The following is an 11,284-nucleotide window of genomic DNA, read 5'->3' as shown; positions in this document are numbered from 1 at the left end:
ATTCCTTTGCAATGGATGTACTTACTATATTTTATCAGTTTATCAGCTGATGGAAATTTGTACTGTGAACTTTTTTTGAAACTATAAGTAATGCTACCATTGTTTGCTAATAAGCTTTTGTGTGTATAGTAATGCATGCCTTCAGATCTCTTGGGTACCTGACAGTAAACTGTAAAGGTATACATCACTTGTCTGTATAAATTTGATTTGTCATTTCCAAAGCAGCTGGACTGTTTCAAATTACCACTAGCAACGTGTTTGAGTCCCAGTGATATTCTTGTCAGCCCTTATCATTATTATTCTCAGTCTAGCCATCCTACTGGTTTTGCTTTCTGTTTCATTAATGTCAACTGATGAGCAGCATTTTTTTGTTTTCTCATTAACCACTTATATATCCTTGGAGAAATGTCTCTCCTGATCTTTTAATGTCTTTTTATTGCTGGAGTGTTCATTAGATATTTTTAATGCAAGCCACATCAGATATGTGGTATGTATTTTTCTCATCATTTTAGTTTACTATTTCTGTGATAAAACACTATATGAAGAGCTAACTTGGGGAAGAAAGTTCTTTTTTTGTTTTCATTTGTATTTTTGCTTACATGTTTTGAGTCACAGTCCACTGAGTGAAGCCTAAGAAGCAACTCTGGGCAAGAATCTGGTGGTAGGATCCTGAAGGCAGGAAACCAGAGGCAAGAACTGAAGCCGAGGGCATGGAAGAATGCTGCCTGCTGTCTTACTCCCATGGCTTGCTCTGCCTACATTTTATAATGACCAGGACAATCTGGACAAGGGTGACACCACCCACATTGGGTTGGTCCCTCCTACATCAGTCATTAGACAAGAAAATGCTCCACAGACGTGTCTGGCCAGTCTTGTGGAGATATGATTTGCATGCCCCTCCCCCAGGTTCATGTGTTGGACTTATTAACAGGTTGTAGACTCTTTTTTTTTGGTTTTTACGAGACAGGGTTTCTCTGTATTGTTTTGGAGGCTGTCGGTCCAGCCTGGCCTGGAACTCACAGAGATATGCTTGCCTCTCTGCCTCCCGAGTGCTGGGATTAAAGGCGTGTGCCACCACTGCCCGGCCCAGATTGTAGACTCTTAAAGGGGTGAGGTTTAGTAGGAATTCCTTATCTCCTTGGGGTTGCACTCACAAAGCATTTCTTATTAAGCTCTTGTGTTCTTTTGTATGACTATTACAAAAGGAACAGACCTGGCTTCTTGCTACTGGGGGCAGCATGAACCTTCCTTGATCTTTTATTTGTTCTGGCATTGCTATCTTCCATGAGGAGGTGCAGCCAACAGCAGACTTTATTTATATAACATATGCTGGCTGCACAGCTTCAGAATTGTCAATCAAACTCACTTTTTCTAAGTAACATAGGTCGTATTTCATTATATAAAGGTGGCAGATACAATGGGCTATCTCTTTATCTTCAGTTCTTACTGTGTTGATCTGCATGCTTATCTACTTCTTAGTAGCTCATAGACCTCATACAAATCTGAACCAAGTTTTAGAATTAAAAAAATGTGAGTCCTCAAAATTTGTTCTTCTTTTAAAGATTTCTCTGGATACTATATGGACCTTAAACCTACATACAACTTTATGGGATTGGCTTATTTCTGAAAGATAAATCAAAGTAAGACAGCTGGAATTTTAATAGGGATTGTACAGAATCTACAGATTAGTTTATGAAATATTGTCATCTTAACCATGTTTAATATTCTGATTTACAGAATGAGATCCTTTTCATTTATTCAAGTCTAGAGATTCTCTCATCAGTGATATGTAGCCTTTACAGTGTAAGTTTGTACATTTTGCTAAATTAATCCCTTAATATTTGATTATTCTTCATGCTTTGTATAAAAGATGATTATTTAATTAATTGAAATTTTAAATACATATAAATATACTTGGAAATAGTTAGGTCTCAAAGAAACCCAAGTCAAACCTCACTCAGTACTTGTGGATCCTCCCAGCATGTCTTACCTGACCTCCAACCTTAAACCTCTTCAGCCTAGGGGCTTGGCTTCTCTTCCCAAGTCTCTGACCCCTATATAACTAAGCTATTTGACTATGGAGTCTCTTGGTTCCTGATTGGCTCAGCTCTTGGATCTCTCTTGGTCTGCTTGTTCCCATCTTTCCTCTCTTTTACACTGCCCACCATGACCTGGTTCGATCTGTACTCTCCAGATGCCTTTGACGGGAATCTCTCTCATGTCTATAGTAAACTTTCTCCTCACTCATACTCAGTAGACATCATGTCCTTATTTAAAGATAGAAGCCCATCCTACATCTACCTGTTATATAATGTAATATATATTCAGGAAAGAATATTGTTTGGATATCATGTGCTCTGTTAATACATTTCATATGTTAGAAAATTAATTTTATAATAGGATCACATAAGATAGCACAGGCTGGTCTTGAGTTCACTATGAAGCCCAGGCTGACTATGAACTCATGATCATCCTTCCTCTACTCCTTGACTATTGGATTGCTGGCCACAATGCCCAGGTTTAACAAATATTTCTATTTGTTACATATCTATTAAAATTTGACAATCCTACCTAAGTCAGCTTTGGTGGTCATGTTCCTTACAAACATATACATTTCACACAATTTAATCCGATTTTTAGCATGCATCATGGGAGATTTTCCTGGGAAGTCATGAACAAATGCCTAGAACTCAGTGATCTTTCTATTAAAGCTTCCCATGTGCTGGGATTACAGGCTTTAGCCATCACACCCAGTCCCGTGTCAGATTTCGTCTTATGTATTCAGCACATATATGCTCATAATAGTTAAATATTGTTGGATTAATTTCATCATTGTAGAATTAAGCTTCACCTGACAGTTTATCACTGTGCTGGTTCTGACAATGCCTTTGATATAAATTGCATACAGTCTCATCCAATTACAGTCAGAGTCTTCTTGGGGGCAAATTTTAATGCAGTTTCTGAGGTTTGTTGTGATCCCAGGAAGCTTTTTGCTGCTGGGTTGTCTCTGGTAAACCAGAAGGCTTGTGATGTAGCTTTTCAGGCTTGCAGCCTCCTCTTCCTTGCCTCCACCAAAATTTCCATTGCCTTTCAGTGTTCATTGTTTCAAATCAAGGCAGATCCTTCAGAAAGCTTTGGAACCCTCTGTTTGTAGGTGTTGCCTCTTGTCTTGCCTAAAGCTCCAGGCACAGTCATGGCCAGTCCAACTAGATCAGACTACAAGAATAATTCCTGCTGTCCAAGTTATCCAGGCTGTTAGGATAGGGTTTTAACTGTAGCAGGAAAGGCACATTAAAGAAAATAATTTCCTCCAGACCAAGAGAATGAAATCTCTGGCCTGGGTAGAGACCCAGTATTACAGTTGTGTGTGTCAATCACTTGACTGACAGATCATGCCCCAGGAATACAGACCCACCTTAAACCATGTTAAAGAAATGGGCAGAATAATTATCCCTTTAATGAGATAATATACTTTTCTTTCCCCAATTCCTACCCTTTATGTAGTTACTTAGAGCTATAGACAGGCAGGTTTATGAGTCACCTGCTTTTCTGACTTACTAAAAAGATGTTGACTTTTCCTTTTCTTCTATCCATTTCCATCCATGCTTTCCCTGGTACTTTAGGCTTCACTATTTATTTTAAGTTCACTTCCTGCCTTGTGGCTGCCAGTCTGCTATGTAACTGGTCCCCATGCCATTTTAAATAGCTTGATTTTGTTTGATTGTCCTTTTTATCTTCCATTCTGCTCCTCCTTTAGGCAACTGCTAAGATTTACAATTTCAGGGTCTTGTTTGAATCTCTATTTTGTTGTTTTGCTGTTGTTGTTATTTGACTGGTTATTTTTTCAACTCTAGTAAAAGTTGTTATTGAAGCTGTCTTTTGCATCTGTGTTTAAGTTCTTCTATTAACAAGACTAAGAATCCCAAGAGGGTAACCCAGTTTCCCTGGTAACATGTTAGGACTCTACAGGAACTCCCCTAAATTTCCAGTAACAGTGTCTAGTTTTCAACCTGTCTTTTATGTGTCATGTAACCCAAGAGTAACCTACCACACTACCTCCTAAACAGGAGTTGAGTGAAGGACAACCATGATCTCTGTGCCCACTCATCAGAAATCTAGATCCTGCAACTTCTCTGTCATCTTGGCTGGCCTACAACTCACTAGGTAGACCAGGCTGGACTTGAACTTGCACAGATCCTCCTGCTTCTGCCTCCTGAATCCTAGGATTATAGAGGTGTTCTTCCATGTATGGCATGAATTTTTAATAGTCTGTCATGATTCCTTGGAGCTTTGGCAAGCAGCTGGAAGAATTACACCATTGTCTGTGGAGGCTGTAGAGGTTCCAATCAGTCTGTAGCCTTGTAGGCTCAGGAACTCTTTGTGGCCTCATTCTAGAAAGCTTGAAAGGAAGAAAGAGCCACTGTTCCTACTTCTCATGAGCATCATTTTGGAAGATGGCCCATTGTTTCCTCACCTTCTGTCAACAGCACCACCCCACAGCTTGTCAATATTCTTCCCAGTGGGGTCACCAGACTCAGCAGTTAGGAAAATACCCATCCATGGAGGGAGATGACAGTTCCCTTTCCTGAAGTAATGAGCAAACATCAAATGAACTAATCTTTCACTGTCTGTCCATTAGTTGAAAGGTTGGGGCAGAGCCAGAGCAGTTTTGAGAAGTCTCTCCCATCCTATGAGTGGAGGCTATACTGTATTTTGTCGGGAAGTCCTATTTCCTTCCCATTTGATACACTGAGAAACTTGGTGGAAGTGGCTGTGATGGGAGTGCCCACTTTGCCAAAACAGCATCTTTCAGTGAGTCACTTGGGATGCTGTCTCAGTCCAAATACTTGAGGGACTGTGAAGTCATCATGCGAACTTAGTGTGTGTGGGGCTTTAGTCATGTTCCAAACAGGAAAGATGATCTGTCTCAACTTATGTAATCCTAATATACAAACCAAAAAATGATAATAGATGTTATTGAATATTATAGTAGGCAAAGATGTGTTACATTTGTTTATGCTGCCTTTGTTAACGTTGTAAAAATATGTTGCATTTGTTTCACTGTGCTTGCCCAGGGCACCTGATTGATCTAATAGGAAAGCTGGATGGCCAATAGCTAGGAAGGAGAAGGATAGGTGGGGCTGGCGGTCAGAGAGAAAAAATAAGAGAAATCTAGGCTCATGATAGAGAGAGGAGAGAATGGGGGAGAATAATGAGAGGGATATGCCCAGGACCACAAGCCAGCAGTCACCAGCCAGACATGGAGACAACAGGAAAGTGAGATATACAGAAAGACAAAAAGCCCCGAGGCAAACATAAATAGAAACATATTAAAATAAGAGCTACATTAAGGCTGAGCACTCAAAACTAATAATAAGTCTCCATGTCATGATTTTGGAGCTGGTTGGTGGTCTAATAGAAAGTTTGCTACAAGAAGATTAATGAAAAAAATGTTAAAGGCTGATTAACAGAAATTATCCCTGGTTAACAATGAAAGCAATGTAATTGAGTTTGTTGTTACATTTGACAATATCTAAGCTAACATAATCAGTTATTAAACTGAGCAAAACAAGTTTGTGTCTCTTTGGTAAGGATCTCTTGCTATCTAGTGAGAAAACAAGTTACATCCCTGATGCTGTTGATGAATTCTGATCATTGCTTTATTCTTTGCCAAACATTACTTATTTTGCCGATGTTTATCTGAAGGATTTACCAGACTGAAGGGAAGCTGTTTTCATTACTAGTGTGTTACACATAGGCAGTGTTAATTCCACACTCAAATCAGTTCACCAATCCAGGCTACAATCTTCAACAAAACTGGAGGGAATTATATCTCATAGACACCTAACTCAAGATAGTCTGACTGATCTCACACATTTCTCCTGGTATCTACCTTAGGACTGGAAATTCTGATGTATTTACAGCTGCCTCCTGTAGAGATCATGCCTACTTTTCCTTGGGTTGTCCGGAACACATGTAGTTTTAAAGGAGAGATCCTGATGCAAAAGTACAGAGGTGACTTGGGGACAAACTTATGTATTTCTCTTCAGCTACTTCTATAGGAAAGAGCTTGACCAGATGTAAGCGTGCTGAATCCTAAGGTTCAGGCAGCAGGCCAATCTCTTCTTTCATAGCAGCCCCCAGGAGACACACTCTTCCACTGGTGACTGGAACAGAAGTAATACCTCTCCTAGCCAAAGCCACATTTTTTAACTCCCTCCATGCACAAAAGAAAGAGAGCAGGAACCAGAGAATAATATGGCACCTGGCCTGGTGTTATTGGCATGCGCCTTTAATCCCAGCACTCGGGAGGCAGAGGCAGGCAGATCTCTGTGAGTTCAAGGCCAGCCTGGTCTACAGAGCGAGTTCCAGGATGGGCTCCAAAAGAATACAGAGAAACCCTGTCTCAAAAAACAAAAACAAGCAAACAAGCATGACACCTTCTTACTAAGCTGTAATTCCAGCCCTACCAACCAGGCTCACAAAAGAAATGTCATCCAAGGCATGAACTGTCTCTCCATCTGTGACACTAGCTCTTGAACACTGAACCCAACAGACCAAGATGCTTTAACAAAATGAATATAGCCAGGCTGTTTTCTTAAAAATTTTTCAGCAGATACAAAGCTTCAAGTTTGATATCCTAGACTACCTGGTCCTTGGAGTTTTGAAAGGATGGGCCCAAGATGCCTCACTAATTCTGGACATGAGACTCAGGTCTGGGTGAAGACAACCTGGGATTTCCAAGTCTGCAACACCACACAAATCCTTGATATCTGGGGACTACCTTATAAATGGAAAAGTTAATTTACTATAAAAGATCTAATAAAGAAAAGACAACAAAGAAAATCCTCTTTAATCACATTGCATGCTCAAGATACCACTTAGAATGAGAAGTTTAAAAATCTCAACCACAAGCAGGATGTGTTAAAATTGCTTTCTAATTTTTTGACAGTAAACGTGTAACTGTCCTTCTACCAGGAGCACGAAGCAAGACCTTGATTACACTGAAGGAGAGACATATGCTCTATGATGACAGGAAGGGCATACTGTCATACAGGAACATTGTATGTAGTTTTCTCTACTGTCAGACAGAATACAGCATATACTAACTGGAAACACAAACAAAATGTTACATGTAGAATTCATAATGATAGCAGCAAGGAAGAGGATAATCATGGTCTGTTAATTATATGAATGTTATATGCTTTAACTTCAGTGCCCTGGGCTAAATGACATGTGTTATAGACTTGCATCTTCCCAAGAATCTCAAGTGACAAATGTCCATTGGATTCAAGACATACAGAGGGGGGTATAGTCATGTAGATTTGGAGCAGGTAAAGAGACTTCACACAGAAATATTATTTAAGTCATAACCTGGGAGGTGATTTAGATGGGTGGGGGAATGCCAAGGGACAGAGGAAGGTAGGGCAGCCTGTACTCAGGAAACAGCATATGGTAGAAAGAACAAAGGCATAATAGGCAAAATTAAAGGAGTAATTCTACCAAGAATGGGGGCTGGATAGTGTTAAAGTGGAAAAATAAAGAGTATTAAATCCTGCTTTTTGGACAACATGGATGGACCAGGAGGACATATGTCAAGTAAAATAAGCCACGTACAGAATGCAAACCTGGCTTGACCCTATTATTCATAAGGGAAATCTGGAAGGAGTTAATCTCATAGAAGCTGAGAGTACAGTTATGGCTATCAGAGGCTGGGGAGGGAGGAAACATGCAACATTATTGCTTGACACTACAAATACATTCTGGAGTAGGGTAACTATAATGAACAACAATAATATATCAATATTAAAATAGTGAGATTAGAAGAGAGAAAGGAATTCACTTATATAAAAATGCTAAAAGCCTAATGTACGATCTTGTAGTACCTTATATAATCATATAAAATATTATAAGAAGAATAAAGGCTATATTCAATATTTACAACCCTTGGAGTAGCATCACAGAGTAGATATCAGGTCCAATGCTGGAGATGAGATAGGTGAGTTTGGCTCAGCACCAGCCACAGACTTGTCCATCTACTGGACTGAATCAATTGATATTTGCTTTTCCTCCTGTGGAAGGCATTCTTTTTATTACTTTAGATCCTTTAATCTGTTTCATGATCCTTTCCTTCTCTCCATAAATAAAAAGGAAGTTCAGTCAAAGATGAATAGTGTGCTGGCATGCCAAACAAAAGATTGAAATGTGAGAGAAATTATCCATTTTGTTACATTCAGTAAAGCCAAATAACACCTACCACATGGCTACAGGTAGAAACCAGGGGGACCTGGGAACTCATCAGTTTCCCCTACCAGAGGAGCTCACTTACTTTGGATGAACAACTATTTTAGGATGTAGCATTCTACCTCAGATGACTTTTCTAGCTCTCTAATGGGGAAGCAATATTATAAATTTTACAGATGAGAACATTTGTATGCAAACACATGAAATATTTTTCTGGATGAATCCCCTCAAGTAGCAATGGCAGATTCCATTTTCCTACCCCTTTCTGATACAAATCTTACGTTCATTTCATTGTGATATATTACTTTCACAGAACGTAGAAGTCATTTAGGATTTTTAGTAGGGATTTTTGTGTGTATTACACACACACACACACACACACACACACACACAACATTCCTGTAATATAATGGGGGCAGTCTGTTACTTAGTGAAAATCATGAACGAGTATGGAGACAACTATGGGATTTCATTGTAAGTTCTCATGCATAAACACTTGAGAAACTTTGAAGTATGCAGCAGAGTTAGAAGCCTACTGTGTATTGGTGTATTTCATGAAAAGCTTGGAGTACTATGCAAATAACCACATAATTTTTAGTAGTTTGATGTTTTTAAAGATGGTCTTAAAGGGGTGGAGAAATGGTTCGACAGTTAAGAACATGTGCTGTTCCTCTGGAGTACTCAGTCAGGTATGGTTTCTAGCACCTACATGAGATGCCTCACATCTGCCTGGGAGTCCAGCTCCAGGGTGTTCTGTTAACTCTGGCTTCCTCATATTATGCCAGATGCTCTTAAAGATGAATAGAAAGACTGTATTGTCGACTGCTGATTGCATGGAGAACTTGCCCAAATCATGTCACCCTGAGCCTCATTCTGGTTAACACACTTCTGTTAGCAAGAACAGTTAGTGAGGAGTGAAACTGTAGAAGCAAAGACTAGTACATTCAGGGACTTTCCCCACCCAAGAACTATGGACTATGTCTAGGATGGATTCGGTCTCTTTTCCCATTTTGGCAGGTTTGAGCTTATGTGTTGGGTTCTATGTTCAGAATGGTGTCTCTCACATAACATCAATTGTGCAAAGGTCTTAGGGCCTGTTAGAAGGCACCTGTACTTACTCACACTTACCTACACACAGAAACACATACACACACACAACTAAAAATAATAAAAATAAATGTTTTCTTTTAAAAAATGACCTCAAAGCTGAATTGTTAACTCTTCGAATAATGGAAGAAGTCATGGCTAGAAGTAGGGAAAACTTGTAGAGCTGGCTTCCCAAGAAGACTGGCCTCTGATGTTGAATCCTCTGCCTTGGGAGATGCCCGTCTCCTGGTGGCCTCTACTGATTATCTAGTGTGTTATTTTCAGAAAACAGAGGAAGCTGAGGCTTGAAAGAAAAACTGCTGGAGTTTGAGTTGTTTACCACATTTGATTTAACATTGTTCTCGAAAGCACTTAGAACCAGCTTCTCTCATTGCAACTGATAAAGGAGAGAGCACAGAGGCACTGTTCACACGGCATGGTTAGAAATAAGCCCTTGCATTTCCTCTGATCCTAACCAAGTCTTATGTCTGTGGAGGGCTGTTTCAAAGTGGTTTACGTTGGTTTTGGTCAACATTTCTATGGCATAGTTAGAAATAGAGTCTGTGTTTGATGGTGTGAGACCTTGAAGTTTGGAATTAGTGAGAAATAGTCTTACAGCCTCAGAGTCAGGGAAGCTAATGGGTGCTGGACTTCTCATCTCCATTCAGTTTTATCTATTGTTCTTTCTATTGTTCTGGGATCTGAAGAGACTGGTGAAGTCACGCTAGAGCAACAGAGAAGAGTCTGATCTGAAACTGATTTCTTTAAAATTTGCTGTGTAGAAAATATGTGCTAGCAGTATGCTGCCAGGTTGTGTTCTATGGAAATCTCTCTCACATTCACCAGCAGAAGGAAAAGTGAGGAGGACTCCATTAGGAGTCAGGTGTGCAGTGAGAGCAGAGCACTCCACCCAGAAGAGGTATCTGTATGACGTCATGAATGTGAAACAGAATCTGAATTGTTCCAGGAGCTGAAAGAAACTCAGTGGAGTTGAACAGTAGGTAGTAAACGGAGGGCGGGAAGAAACGAGGCTGAAGGGATAAGCCATGCCTGGTTGTTAGGATTTGGGATAGCTGATGATTGTGTAAAAGTAGAGGGACAGACTGTGGAATGCATGAAGTTTTAAGACTCACCCCCCTAAACACTCAGGAAAACTCATTTCCTGAAAACTGGTCCAGGGACTGTAGTGAAGCTACCCTCCTATAAACATACAAAAAAGAGGGACTAGGGAATGGAAGAAGATTCTCCTTAGAGAGTTAAAATTCCTCACAAAACCCACCAATAAAACAGATGAAAACTCCAGAAGCTTTGTGTGTGTGTGTGTGTGTATGTGTGTACACATACATACATATACGTACATTCATATATATATATGTGTATATATATATATATATATATATATATATATATATATGAATGACATGGTTTCTTTTCTGTATCCTTGAAGTCTGTGTCCTGGAACTTGCTCTGTATACAAGTCTGGCCTCAAGTTCACAGGGATCCACTTGCCTCTGCTGGGATTAAAGCAGAGTGGAGGGTGTGCCACCACCACCCAGCTTACTACATACATTTACATTATTATTTGTTTATGTCTTTTTGTATCCGTAGGTGCCCACGGAAGCTGGAGATACCTTGGAGCTGGAGTTGAAGGTGGCTGCGAGCTACATGATGTAGATGGTGGGAATAACATTTTGGTATCCTACAATACCAGCAAGTGTTCTTAATCACGGAGGTGTATCTCTAGTCCCAGTACTTGCATTTTTGAGAGTTTTTTTTTACCTAGGCAGAGACTGTTTGTGCATAAATAAAGCAACTTAGTAATTGCATGATATTCGAATTTTATCACCTCTTGTAACCTTATCAACCAGCATTCTTAGTATAAAATAAGGGTGACACAAACTAAGCAAAAGACAGTGAGTAAAATTATTGTAGCTTGTATTAAGATTGGATTTAT

This window comes from Mesocricetus auratus, unplaced genomic scaffold, assembly GCF_017639785.1.
Source record: "Mesocricetus auratus isolate SY011 unplaced genomic scaffold, BCM_Maur_2.0 Super-Scaffold_4256, whole genome shotgun sequence".
Lineage (NCBI taxonomy): Eukaryota > Metazoa > Chordata > Mammalia > Rodentia > Cricetidae > Mesocricetus > Mesocricetus auratus.
The sequence above is the reverse complement of the archived record's forward strand: the minus strand, read 5'-3'. Positions refer to the sequence as shown.